Raw genomic sequence first — 14,306 nt, 5'->3', positions numbered from 1 at the left:
CCCGGTCTGGGAGGATCCCACATGCCGCAGAGCGGCTGGGCCCGTGAGCCATGGCCGCTGAGCCTGTGCGTCTGGAGCCTGTGCTCCGCAACGGGAGAGGCCACAGCAGTGAGAGGCCCGCGTACGGCAAAAAAAAAAAAAAAAAAAGAAGCCTGAATTCTAACTCAGGGGAGATGATTCTTTGGGACAGTTGTTGACTATCTTCTCGGTCTGCTGGTTTTCTGAATAAAGTTGTCATTCCTTGTCCCAGCAACTAGTCTCTCGATTTATTGGCCTGCAGCGAGCAGTAAGAGCTTAGCATTGGAAACATGGTGATCTTATGCCTTCATTCCAGGCCTTGATGACAGTCTCTGGGAAGGAATCAGTAAGAGGAAGGGGCCAACTTCATTAGGTGTGGTTCATTCGCATCCACGTTCCCTGGAAAAACAAGGCCCCTGAATTATTAAATTCAATAGTGTGTGAATTAGCATGAGGGAGGGCCAGAGAATAGTGTAAGACTGTGACTTGACTCATCATGATTATTATATTCAGGGTGCCCTTTCATAGATAGACCACTGTGTGTTATAGTGCAGAATGCTTTACCAGCTGACCATGAACAATGCGGGAAGAATATCAAGTGATTGGGTTTTATTTGGTTTTGTTTTTATTTTTAAAATTTTTTGGCCTTGCCGTACAGCATGGGGGATCTTAGTTCCCCAGCCAGGAATGGAACCTGTGCCCCCTCCAATGGAAGCACTGGTACCAGGAGACTTAACCACTGGATCGCCAGGGAAGTCCCTGGGCTTTTTTTTTACCTGAGAGGAGAGTGACAGGTTACTGGGGACTGTTTATCCAGTAGCAATAATGCAGGGGTAGACTTGGTCACTTTCTCCATTGAGTGGCAATAGTAGTTTTATATATCTATGTTTAAAGGAAAATTAGTCTTATTGTTGGAAATTGAAGAGAGAAATATTCTGGAGAGGAACATTTAATGAAAATATTCAGAATAGTGTGTGTATATATATGATTCACACTTAACTCTCGCCGTTACATTTTGCTGCTGTTTTATTCAGAATGTATCATTAGTCTCCTGTTTTAACTAATAAAATAATCAACTTTGTCACAACACTGGATGTATGTTGTTCCTTTTTCCAACAGTTTTATTCCATCTCTGTACTTTATAGCAGAAGCTAGCAATGCACTGTTAGTATCTCAGGGTTGAAAGCATCTATAACAATCTTTCCAATATGGGATCAAACGACATACAAGTCGGAGATTATATACTCGTAATTTGTACTTGAGTTATTCTCTCCACACTCTGTTGCAGAATATTCTAATGTCTATAATGCAAATCGTATAGCAGTGCCTTTCAGACTCTTGACTTCAATTAGTGTACAACAGTTCAACCAAGGAAATGGAAAGATCTAACTGGCTTTATTGAATGCTTCATGAGTTGGGCAGCATCGCACCTAGTAAATAAAGAGGTGCTCCATGGAGCTGTACAAAGTGGAAGAGCCCATGATGTTGAGCATCTTTTCAGGTGCTTTCTTTTTTTTTTTTTTTTTAATTATTTTTGGCTGCGTTGGGTCTTTGTTGCTGCACGCGGGCTTTCTCTAGTTGTGGCGAGTGGGGGCTACTCTTTGCTGTGGTGCGCGGGCTTCTCATTGTGGTGGCTTCTCTTGCTGTGGAGCGTGGGCTCTAGGCACGTACACTTCAGTAGTTGTGGCACATGGGCTTCGTTGCTCCATGACACGTGGGATCTTCCTGGACCAGGGCTCGAACCCCTGTCCCCTACCTTGGCAGGCAGACTCTTAACCACTGTGCCACCAGGGAAGCCCTCAGGTGCTTTCTGAATGTGTGTCTATGACAGGTTTTTGGTTTGTGTTTACTGTGAAGTTTTTCTATGGATATAGAACTCTGCACTTCCTATACTTAGGTGACGCTTTCTTTTCCCTTGTTAGGGAATTTTTCAGTTATTGTTTCTTCAGATATTTTCTCAGGCCCTCTCTCTCTCTTCTCCTTCTGGATCCCCTATAATGTGAATATTGGCACACTTGCTGTGGTCCCAGAGGTCTCATAAACTGTCCTCCTTTCTTTTCATTCTTTTTTCTTTTTTCTGTTCGGGGGTGGTTTCCACTACTCTGTCTTCCAGCCCACTGACCATTCTTCTGCCTCATTTAGTCTACTGTTGATTCCTTCTAGTTTTTTGTTTTTTTCTTTACATTTCAGTTATTGTATTCTTCAGTTCTGTTGGATTGTTATACTTTCTAAGTCTTTGTTAAAAACTTTTCATTTCTTGCTCTGTGCATCCATTCTCCTTCTGACGTCTTTGATCACCTTTATGGTCATTACTCTGAGCTCTTCCTTTGGTAGATTGCATATCTTCATGTAACTAAGTTCTTCTGGGGTTTTATCTTCTTCCTTTATCTGAACCATAATCCTCTGTTGCCTCATTTTGTCTAAATTGCTATTTGTATTTTTAGGTATGTGGTAGGTTAGCTGAGCTTCTCATCCTTGGAGGGATGAGAAAGTGTCTCCCACTTTAGGCGACATCCTTTGTGTCCCAGCAGTACACTCCCCTCTTGTAAGCCAAGGGTCAGGGGCCAGCTGGTCCCAGGGTTGTGTCTGGCCTGTGTTTGCAGATTCTGTCTGTAGACTGCAGGACTTCAGTTTTTTTGCTTCTCACGTGTGCCCCATGGTGGGTGAGGCTGGTCTCGAGGCTTGTGCCTGCCCACTGGTGGGTGGAGCTGGGTCTTGGCCTTCTGGTGGGCAGGGCCAGGTGTAGATGCATGTGTAGAGATGGCTGTGGGCTCAGGATTTCTTTAGGCAACCTGTCGGCTATGGTTGGGGCTGTGTCCCCACCCAGTTTCTTGTTTAGCCTGAGCAGTCCCAGCACAGGAACCTACAGGCTGTTGGATGGTGCTGGGTCTTGGTGCTGACATGTCAGCCTCCTGGAGAGCTCATGCAGATGAATGCTTCCCGAGATGTCTGCCACCAGTGTTTAAGTCCCCAGTGTGAGCCACAGACGCCTCCCCAGTAGACCATGTAAGACCAGCAGATAGGTCTGGCCCATGCTTCTATCCTATTACTGCTTTTGCCTTTTGTCTCTGTATGTTGGCCTTTGAAGAGTGAGGTATTGGGCTTCCCTGGTGGCCCAGTGGTTAAGAATCCACCTGCCAATGCAAGGGACACGTGTTCAAGCCCTGGTCTGGGAAGATCCCACATGCCGTGGAGCAGCTAAGCCCGTGCACCACAACTACTTAGCCTGTGATCTAGAGCCCGTGAGCCACAACTACTGAGCCCGCCCGCCACAACTACTGAAGCCCGCGCACCTAGAGCCTGTGCTCTGCAACAAGAGAAGCCACAGCAATGAGAAGTCCGTGCACTGCAATGAAAACCCAACGCAGCCAAAAATAAATAAATATTTTTTTTTTTTTTTAAAAGTGAGGTATCTGTGAGGGAGTGAGTCGCGGGTTCCCACAGGGCTTTGTGGGAGGGGTGAAGGGTCCAGCTGAGGTCCTTTGCGGACCAGATCGGATCTGGGAAGCCAAGCTGGAAAGGTCACCTCCCTTTCCTCTCACACCCCACCTTAGTGCCACCCCCCAGCTTCCCGCAGCCCTTGGTATCCATTGGATTAACCTCCAAGGGCGTCCCAGTCCTCACCTTGCCGTCCACCTGGCCTAGGCCCTTAGTTCTCTGTTAGTGCTGCCCCTGTGAGTTAGGCCATTTCCAGGGAAAGTTTAGGTAGCTGGCTTGCTGCAGGGGCATGGGGTTGTCTTGGGTGACCTCAGAACCAGGGTCCTAGGTGAAGGTGGCCAGAATGAACCAGATCTGATTGTTGCACAGGCACTGGTACGACCTAGTGCAAAAATGGAGGTGGTTCTTCCAGCCTAGGCACCCTTTCGCAGAGAATGGTGGTGTTAACAATTTCCTGTTCTTCATGCGACTGTTAACAATCAAGATGGAACATGCTGAAGCCTTTTCTCGTCCCCTGAGTCGGAATGATGTTGGTTTAATTTTCTGTTTGATGATATTTGATGCAATAACATACTTTACAATCGAATGGATGATGGATGCCATTCATCCAATCAGAAAGCAAAAGCTCTGAAACAGAAAAATTAAGCCAATTGGAGTGAAAAATGTGAAGCTTTCAGAATATGAAATGGGTATTGCTGCTCGTCAACTAGACCGTCTGAACACGTATGTTACTTGGAGTGATATAGGAGGTTTAAATTATGTCATTATGGATCTGAAAGATACAGTCATCTTACCTATCAAAAAGAAACATTTGGGGCTTCCCTGGTGGCGCAGTGGTTGAGAGTCCGCCTGCCGATGCAGGGGACACAGGTTCGTGCCCCAGTCCGGGAAGATCCCACATGCCGCGGAGCGGCTGGGCCCGTGAGCCATGGCCGCTGAGCCTGCGCATCTGGAGCCTGTGCTCCGCAACGGGAGAGGCCACAACAGTGAGAGGCCCGTGTACCGCCAAAAAAAAAAAAAAAAAAGAAACATTTGTTTGAAAATTCCAAGCTTCTGCAGCCTCCAAAAGGTGTTTTTTCTCTATGTGCCTCCATGCTGTGGTAGAACATTGATTACCAAGGCTACAGCCAAAAAAGCAGGTTGTTTTCTTAACCTTCAGCCTTCAACACTGACCGGTAAGTGGTATGGAGAATTTCAGAAACTACCTGCTGCTGTTTTCTCCCTGCCATGAAGCCACAGTCTTCCATCATCTTTATAGATGAAATTGACTCCTTTCTATGAAAACGTTCAAGTTCTGACCATGAAGCTACAGCCATGATGAAAGCTCAGTTGATGAGTCTTTGGGATGGATTGGGTACTGATCACAGGTGCCAGGTCATAGTGATGGGAGCTACGAATCATCCTCAGGATTTTGACTCAGATATAATTGGAAAAATGCCTATGAGATTTCACGTCAACCAGCTTGTTCTAAACAAACCTCAGTGTGGGAGTTGGCTACCGGCGATGCATCCAAAAAGATATTGCTGTGATTTATGTATCCTGACATATTTTTGAAAATAATGTGTAATCTGCTGTTTTTTAATGTTGTCCTAAAATTCTTGATTCTGTCCCATGATTTGATGGTGGTATGGAGTTCATCCATGCAAGGTGATTTTCTTTGTCCTTGTTCTGTCAATTACTGAGAGAGATGTATCAGAATCTCAAGGTGTAATTGTGGATTTGTGTATTGATCCTTTCAGTTCTGTCAGTTGTTGCTTCACAAATTTTGCTGCTGTTCTTTTGTGCATGTACACTTAGGATTGTGTGGTCTTCATGGTAGATTGGCCCTTTTTTCATTATGTCATTTGCTATTACCCTTGGTAGTTTTATTTTCTTTGAACTTTATTTTATCTGCTATTAAGAAGACACTCCTCTTTCCTTTCAGTTCATGTTAACATGGTGTAACTTTTTGATTCTATTGACATTGTGAGTGAGATAAATCTTTGTTGTGTGAAGCTGTTCCCTGCATTGTAGGACGTTTACCAGCATCACTGAACTGTACACACTAGACACCAGAAGCACTACCCCAGTTGTGACACTAAAAGGTGTGTCCAGATTTTTGCAAATGTTTCCTGGGAGTAGTGTGATCTCCCGTGGATATCCTTTCAGTAACAGAAAAGATAGTAGTATGGCATTTGGTTTTCAACTTCCGTTGATGTAATATTACAATCAAGACCTGATATTAATGAATGAACAAGCTGTTTTCCAAGCAAGAGGGATCTCGTGAGACCATTATGAGATCCTTACTGGTGATGGAAGTTGTATTCGTATAGACATTTTTTTGTTTTCATTTCAGTTGGAACTGAGGTGAATGTATTTTGTGTGTGAACAAAGTAAAGATAACTTTCTTTTATTTATTTTTTTATTGAAGTATAGTTGATTTACTATGTTTCAGATGTACCACAAAGTGATTCACTTACATGTATATTTTTTTCTGATTCTTTTCCATTATAGTTTATTACGAGATATTGAATATTGTTCCCTGTGCTACACAGTAGTTCCTTGTCGATTATCTATTTTATATATAGAGTGTGTATATGTTAATCTCACATTCCTAATTTATCCCTCCCCTCGTTTCCCCTTTGGTAACCGTAAGTTTGTTTCTACTGTCTCTAAGTCTGTTTCTGTTTTATAATTAAGTTCACTTGTATCATTATTTCAGACTCCACATATAAGTGATATATGATATTTGTCTTTCTCCATATGACTTACTTCACTTAGTATGAAAATCTCTAGGTCCATCCATGTTGCTGCAAATGGCATTCTCTCATTGTCTTTTATGGCTGAGTAATATCACATTGTATACATGTATGTACCACATCTTCTTTATCCACTCATCTGTTGATGGACATTTAGGTTGCTTTTGTGTCTTGGCTATTGTAAGTAGTGTCGTGATGCACATTGGAGTATATATGTCTTTTTGAAGTAGAGTTTTCATTTTTCTGGATATATGCACAGGAGTGGGATTGCTGGGTCATATGGTAACTCTATTTTTAGTTTTTTAAGGAATCTCAATGCTGTTCTCCGAAGTGGGTGCACCAATTTACATTCCCACCAACAGTGTACAAGGGTTCCTGTTTCTCCACACCCTGTCCAGCATTTATTGTTTGTAGACTTTTTAATGATAGCTATTCTGACTGGTGTAAGGTGGTACCTCGTAGTTTTTATTTGCATTTCTCTAATAATTAGTGATGTTGAGCATCTTTTCATCTACCTTTTGGCCATGTGTATGTCTTCTTTGGAGAGATGTTTATTCAGGTCTTCTGCCCATTTTTTTATTGGGTTGTTTGGTTTTTTGATATTGAGCTATATAAGCCGTTGTATATTTTGGAAATTGACCCGTTGTTGGTTGTCTCATTTGCAAATATTTTCTCCCATTCTGTAGGTTGTTCTTTCATTTTGTTTATGGTTTCCTTTGCTTTGCAAAAGCTTTTAAGTTTCATTAGGTCCCATTTGTTTATTTTTGCTTCTGTTTCCATTGCTCTAGGAGAAGGATTCAGTATATCTTTCTATCTGTTTGTGTCATCTTTGATTTCTTTCATCAGTATCTTATAATTTTCTGAGTACAGGTCATTTGCCTCCTTAGGTAGGTTTATTCTTAGGTATTTTATTCTTTTTAATGCGATGGTAAATGGGATTGTTTCCTTAATTTCACTTTCTGATGTTTTGGTTTTACTGTATTCAAATGCAACAGATTTCTGTATATTAATTTTGTACCCTGCAACTTTACCCTCTTCATTGGTGAGCTCTAGTATTTTTCTGGTGGCATCTTTAGGATTTTCTATGTATAGTATTATGTCATCTGCCAACAGTGACGGTTTTACTTCTTCCCAATTTGGATTCCTTTTATTTTTCTTGTCCAATTGCTGTGGCTAGGGACTTCTTTCTGATGAAGCTGTACTAATCACATATTACAGTATTATTTCCAATCATTTATCACCCTCCTGTGAGGTCATGTATGTCTGCCCTTTGATATCAAGCTTGGCCAATTGACATAGGCAACCCTTCCATCCCTTTGAGAGGATTGCTCTTCTCTCCCTATTTTATGCAAGCTTGGTCATTTGAGTTCCTTGGCCCATTTGGTGTGAATAGAATGACATGTTTTTAAGTGGTGCTGGGAAAACTGGACAGCTACATGTAAAGGAACGAAATTAGAACACCATACACAAAAATAAACTAAAAATGGAATAAAGACCTAAATGTAAGGCCAGACACTATAAAACTCTTAGAGGAAAACATAGGCAGAACACTCTATGACATAAATCACAGCAATATCCTTTTTGACCCACCTCCTAGAGAAATGGAAATAAAAACAAAAATAAACAAATGGGACCTAATGAAACTTAAAAGCTTTGCACAGCAAAGGAAACCATAAACAGGATGAGAAGACAACCTCAGAATGGGAGAAAATATTTACAAACAAACAACTGACAAAGGATTAATCTCCAAAATATACAAGCAGCTCATGCAGCTCAATGTCAAAAAAACAACCCAATCCAAAAATGGAGAAGACCTAAACAGACATTTCTCCAAAGAAGATATGCAGATTGCCAGCAAACACGTGAAAGGATGCTCAACATCACTAATCATTAGAGAAATGCAAATCAAAACTACAATGAGATATCACCTCACACCAGTCAGAATGGCCATCATCAAAAAATCTACAAACAATAAATGCTGGAGAGGGTGTGGAGACAAGGGAACCCTCTTGCACTGTTGGTAGGAATGTAAATTGATAACAGCCACTATGGAGAACAGTATGGAGGTTCCTTAAAAAACTAAAAATAAAACTACCATGTGATCCACCAATCCCACTACTGGGCATATACCCTGAGAAAACCATAATTCAAAAAGAGTCATGTACCACAATGTTCGTTGCAGTTCTATTTACAATAGCTAGGACATGGAAGCAACGTAAGTGTCCATCGACAGATGAATAGATAAAGAAGATGTGGCACATATATACAGTGGAATATTACTTAGCAATAAAATGAAGCGAAACTGAGTTATTTGTAGTGAGGTGGATGGACCTAGAGACTATCATACAGAGTGAAGTAAGTCTGAAAGAGAAAAACAAATACTGTATGCTAACACATACATATGGCATCTAAAAAAAAGAAAAAGGTTCTGAAGAACCTAAGGGCAGGACAGGAATAAAGATGCAGATGTAGAGAATGGACTTGAGGACACGGAGAGGGGAAAGGGTAAGCTGGGATGAAGTGAGAGAGTGGCAATGACATATATACACTACCAAAGGTAAAATAGATAGCTAGTGGGAAGCAGCTACATAGCACAGGGAGATCAGCTCGGTGCTTTGTGACCACCTAGAGGGGTGGGATAGGGAGGGTGGGAGGGAGATGCAAGAGGGAGGGGACATGGGGATATATGTATATGTATAGCTGATTCACTTTGTTATACAGCAGAAACTAACATACCATTGTAAAGCAATTTTACTCCAATTAAGATATTAAAAAAAAGAAGAATGGCATGTTTACATGGACGCTTTCAAAGTCTTTGTTCTGTATAGCCTTGTTTCCTCTCTACTGCAAGAATGTTCTTGGGTAGACTGAAATTTTACCCTTAATGACAATTGAATTATAGAAATAAGCAAGAGGTGATAATAATGATAGAGGTCATATGAGGAAGCAATACATATTTGTTGTTATAATCCAGTGAGAATTCAGGAATATTTGTCACCACAGCAAAACTTTTAGAAAGCTGACTGGTACACTTTCAATGACCTTTTGTTTTTTCATCCCCACCTTCACCTCCCAGAGTCAAGGTTACAGGTAAGAATGTATTATCTCCAGGAATTGTTTCACCTTTGACATCTTGATGTCAAGAATTCTTTTCCTAAATAATTACCCTTATTACTTCCAATTTCTGTTTTCTCTTCCCATTAGAATAGCCATTCATTTTTATTTTATCTAGAAATATATTACTTTTTGTAGTCCAACTACCCTCAATGGCCTATGTGTTCTCAGTTATAACATTTTGAAGTGGTGTATCATAATCAAATGTTTGTAAATAACCTCAAGCCTTGCCATTTTACCTGGTCCTGCCTTCCCCCGCCTATGTAAGCCTCAGAACTGGATGAACTGAGTTATGGATGTAAGTCCCATGTCAAGCAGGAAGTTCACATTAATAACCAAAATAACCAAAACCCAAGCAAACAAACAAAGAAAAAAGAAAGAGCCCTTAGGTTTTCAGATGTTTTAATAAATTGCTATCCATTTTCAAGTTTTTAATTTCTCCTGAAGTACTGGTCAGTTGTAAATTTCATATGTTCTGTTCTCATTTTCATTCAGTTGAGAATACATGCTAATTGCCTTTGTAATTTCTTCCTTGTTCCAACCTTGTTCATTAGTAGGTCTTTATTTTCCATATATTTGTGGTCATTATTTTCCATTATACTTTTTCCAGATATTTTTTGTTTATTGATTTCTGGTTTTTCCATTGTGGTCATAGAAATACTTTGTATAACTTGAATTCTTATAATTTATCAAGACTTGTTTGATGGCCAAAAATATGGTTTGTCTTGGTAAAGTACTTGGAAGATCTTGAAAAGTTATCTCATTATGTTGGGTGTTCTTACAAAGGAAAAACTTGATTTTCTTCCTCCTGTGGAGGGAAAAATGCATTTCTTCCTACTGTGTGTTTCTTTCCTCTGTGTCTCCTATGTCTCACACCACAACACCCTCACATAGAACACTTCTGACACTTTTGGTCACGGATGTGTGAGGAGTTTTCTGCACAACAAGCAATTCCTGGGACACCAGCTGTGTATCCTACAATTCAGCTCAATTCTGACACCGCCTGTACTGAGATCGCATGAGATCCTACAGATCTCACAGGACTGCCCTCCCTTTCAGCACACTTCAGGTGGCAGCACAAATGTACGTTATCACCTGTGCTTCTGACCAATAGGCTGTAAGATCATAAGTTTCAACAACCCCCTCTGTCACCCTCTGTAAGCCAGGAGTAAAGAATGTGCACTTGGAAGTTATGTATTCATTTGCAAGAATGCCTGGTAAATTCTGGAAAAAACGTACTGGAGGAAATATGTTCAGACTTATTATAATGCATTGAAGCTAAATGAGTGAGTCACTGACTTCAAAATCTCAGTGGTCGGGAGTGGAATGGAAAGTTCAGAAAGAGACCTCAGGGCTAGAAGGTATTTTATTCCATCATTGGTCTTCACCTGTGAAATCAACCTAAATCTCTGACACGTGGGTGCTCTTTAAATGACTTTCGTCACCTCCATCCCTCAGAGGTTATCTTTTCACTCTGTTGATGGTATCATTTGGCACACCGAATTTCTGCGTTTGATGCAGGTAAGGTTCCAGCTTCCTTCTTCTGCTGGTAGATATCTCGTTTGCCAGCACCATTTGTTAGTGAGACTGTCCTTTCCTCTTTGTGTAGTCTTGGTACCCTTGTCAAAACACTTTACGTACTGGAAAGGATTACTTTGCGGCATTCTGTTCTGTTCCATTGGTTTATTACATAGCACAGGGAACAATATTCAATATCCTTAATAACCATAATGGAAAAGAATATGAAAAGAATATATGTATTGTATGTATAAGTGATTCACTTTGCTATACAACAGAAATTAGCAGAATATTGTAAATCGAGTATACTTCAACCAAATAAATTTTGTAAAAACACAGAAAAAAAAGAATATATTCCCGTTAGTCATGATGGTCTTTGAAATGTGTTGATTTTTAAAAAATATTTATTTATTTATTTTTGGCTATCATTATTTTTGGCTGCATTGGGTCTTCGTTGCTGCTCACGGACTTTCTCTGGTTGTGGTGAGCAGGGGCTACTCTTCTTTGCAGTGCGTGGGCTTCTCATTGCAGTGGCTTCTCTTGTTGCGGAGCATGGGCTCTAGGTGCATGGACTTCAGTAGTTGTGGCACGTGGGCTTTGTAGTTGTGGCTCGGGTGCTCTGGAGCACAGGCTCAATAGCTGTGGCGCATGGGCTTAGTTGCTCCGCGGCATGTGGGATCTTCCTGGACCAGGGATCAAACCATGTCTCCATTGGCAGGCAGATTCTTAACCATTGCACCACTAGGGAAGTCCTTGGAAGGTTGGTCTTAATTGTTTATAAATGTTGGGTTGAATTTTGCAGTGAAGCTATCTTGCTTTCCTTTGCTGAATGGTTTTTGAATACTGGTTCAATCTCCTTAAAAGTTATAGGCTTGTTCAGATTTTTAATTTCTTTATAATTCTGTCTTGGTAGGTTGTGTTCTGTATGGATTTATCCATATCTTCTAGGTTATCTGATATTTAGGCATAGAATTGTCTAAATCTTTTCTTCTAAATTGAAAAAAAATTTCTGAAGAATCAGTTGTAATCTGCTATAATGTCCCCTCTTTGATTTCTGATTCAGTCATTTGAGTCTTCCCTTTGTTGTTAATCTGGATAAAGTTTTGTCAGTTTTGTTATCCTTTTCAAATAACGATGTTGTACTGTTGTCATTTTCTCTGGTTTTATTCTACATTTCATTTGTCTCTGATCCTTTTTCCTACCTTCTGCTAGCTTAAGCATATTTTGTTCTTCTAAGATCTTTTTATTTTGCTTTTTTTTAAAAAGGAATTTTTTAGTCACCATATACGTTCACAAGGTAATTCATCACAGGTGTGGCATAGAGTAAGTATTTTAAAGAATAATGGGGACTTCCCTGGCGGTCCAGTGGTTAAGATTTTGCCTTCCGGTGAAGGGACTTGCAGGTTCGATGGAGAGCTATGATCCCACATGCCTTGGGGCCAAAAAACCAAAACATAAAACGAAGCAGTATTGTAACAAATTGAATAAAGACTTTAAAAATGGTCCACATTAAAAAAAAAAACTTTGAAAAATGAATAATGCAGTTCTCATCAAAGAAAAGTTTTTTCTCCTATTTTGATTTCTCTTCATTTTATCTATATGAGATGATGCATGATAATTAAACTTACTGTGAGTTATACACCAGGACAGTCTGCTCATTTTACCTGAAAATACTTTAAGTATGCTAATTTCCCTATGTAAACATCATCCTATTTCAATGGATTCCCATGTCTCTCTGGTTGAAATGTTTCACATGTAGGGATGTGATAAAGCATAGTTTATAGTAGATGTTATCTAACAGATACTGCCTTAAAAATATTGGGGGTCCAAATGAAGTTACTGTATATTTGGTAATCTAGTTTTACTCTCTTTGGGGTTCAAATTAAAGAGAATATACCTCCCTAGTAAATGCTGTTAGAAATATTGCAACTTAATTATTCTTTAAATGGAAATAAATCCCAGTGTCTTCTGAAGACTGTTATTTTTCAGGCTTTGTTACCCACCCTTGACAAAACTTTAAGAAATAGAAAATAAAAAACTAAAATATATTTGGAAATAAAAAGTGAAAAATTCTAATTATGTTCATAATGAACATATAATCAATTTGAAATTACATTGTGTTATTATGTATTTAAGTAGAATTTCATTAAAGTTTTGGGGAAAGATACTTAAAAGTAATTCTCCCAAGTGTGGAATAGAGTAAGTTTTTTAAACAATAATGCAGTTCTCATCAAAGAAAAAAAAGTTTTTTCTTCTAGTTTGCTTTCTCTTTTTATGTTATCTATATGAAATTCTGGATGCCTAACTATACTTATTGTGATAATCATTTCACAGTATATGTCAGTCAGTTACTTATGCTCTACAGCTTAAACTTATACTGTGATGTTTGTCACTGTATAAAGTGTTGCTTATACAACTCTATGTCACTGTTTACAGAATTGGTTTTAGAAAGGCAAATAATTAAAACACATTGGATAAAAGAAAGAATAATGCAGTTTATAACAATTTAAAAAAATGTATTGCTGTTTTTAAGGCAATTTTTAGTGAACTAAATGATCACATGTCTTAGTCTTCCATCTCAGACCTCCAGGTACTGTCCCTGAGTTTGTGGAACTCAGCACTATGTTGAGTTTGCCCTTCTGCGTGAATGGGGAATAGAAAAAAAAAAAAAAGCAGTTTTGTAGGGTGTCAGTATGAAATAGCCCATTTCTACCCAGGGGGAGCTTTGTATTTGTTATTTGTAATGCAGAGAGTAGTCCCATTCTATTTCTTAAAGCTGCTTAAATTAATTCCAATTTAGGAAGTGTTCCTGGATCCAACTAATGGCCCACGTCAACCCCTCCCTCTCCCCTCCTAGAGACCCAAGTTCCCAGACCAGTGAATTGCTTCAGCCTCGCTAGCAGGACGTCAGAACAACTTGCTGTGAGAAATAGGTTTTTATTAAACCCTTTTAGTCTTAAGAGGAAGTATCTTGGCTTCCAACATAACTGGCCCACAGGTGAAAACTGTTACAGCCAGTAACTTAAAGGAATGTAGTCAAGGTAACGGGCGCACCAACCCCGCCCTGCTCCCTGCACCTCCCTCCTGCGCTCAGTGCGCAGACCTGGGCGCTCTCCTCGCCCCGCCCCTCGCCGCTGGCGCTCCGCCTAGGCCCCGCCCCGGAAGCCCTCCCTCGAACGACAGGAGCCCTTTCCTAAGGACGTGGAGAGCGGAGAGTGCTGAGCCCAGGTCGCAGAGCGGAGCGTAAGTTTCTTTCCAGTGTAAATTTGTGCAGCGCCCCCCCCCCCCGCCACCCTCCGCCGCACCCGTCCAGAGTAAATCCAGACGTGGCAGTTGCAGGTCGGGTATCTTTTCGTTTGGGTTTTAATTTTTCTGAGGCTGGTCCGTTCCCTTGGCGTTTTCAGCCTTCGGTCCACGTAGACACCGTCTTTGGCGACATTTTCCTGTTTAAAACTCTTTAGTACCTCCGCCCTCCCCCTG

At 40.4% G+C, this 14,306-nt stretch overlaps 1 protein-coding gene and 1 pseudogene across 1 annotated transcript in view; both read left to right on the top strand.

Annotated features, from left to right (window-relative positions):
* LOC101328627 (uncharacterized) overlaps positions 1-14,306 on the top strand; it is a 107,472-nt gene that overhangs the window by 9,860 nt on the left and 83,306 nt on the right. The gene's annotated exons all lie outside the window — the stretch shown is intronic.
* The window catches only part of LOC101329476 (outer mitochondrial transmembrane helix translocase-like), a 16,707-nt pseudogene continuing 6,335 nt past the window's right edge, over positions 3,935-14,306 (top strand).

This window comes from Tursiops truncatus, chromosome 19 (assembly GCF_011762595.2).
Source record: "Tursiops truncatus isolate mTurTru1 chromosome 19, mTurTru1.mat.Y, whole genome shotgun sequence".
Classification (NCBI taxonomy): Eukaryota; Metazoa; Chordata; class Mammalia; order Artiodactyla; family Delphinidae; genus Tursiops; species Tursiops truncatus.
Note: the sequence above shows the minus strand (reverse complement) of the source record. Positions and strands in the feature narration are given on the sequence as shown.